Below are 291 nucleotides of genomic sequence, written 5' to 3' on the forward strand. Positions count from 1 at the left end.
TCTATTTGTTTTGGTAGGAATGAAGAAATTTTGGGTAAATCTTCCCAGAAAAGAATTCTTGATTTATTCCTAAATTTATTTTTAGGGAAGCAGTGGTGAGAGATTGAAGGGAGGAGGGATCCGTTCACAAATGTTTTTTTTTTTAATATATATATTTTATATTAGTTATTTATTTATTTATTTATTATTATTATTATTATTATTATTATTATTATTATTATTTTATCTTGTTTTTCCCCGTTGTTACAAAGGATTTTATTTCTCTTGGGTCAAAACATCCTTAAAGCACAA

Source organism: Cucurbita moschata, unplaced genomic scaffold (assembly GCF_002738365.1).
Source record: "Cucurbita moschata cultivar Rifu unplaced genomic scaffold, Cmos_1.0 Cmo_Scf00092, whole genome shotgun sequence".
NCBI classification, from domain to species: domain Eukaryota; kingdom Viridiplantae; phylum Streptophyta; class Magnoliopsida; order Cucurbitales; family Cucurbitaceae; genus Cucurbita; species Cucurbita moschata.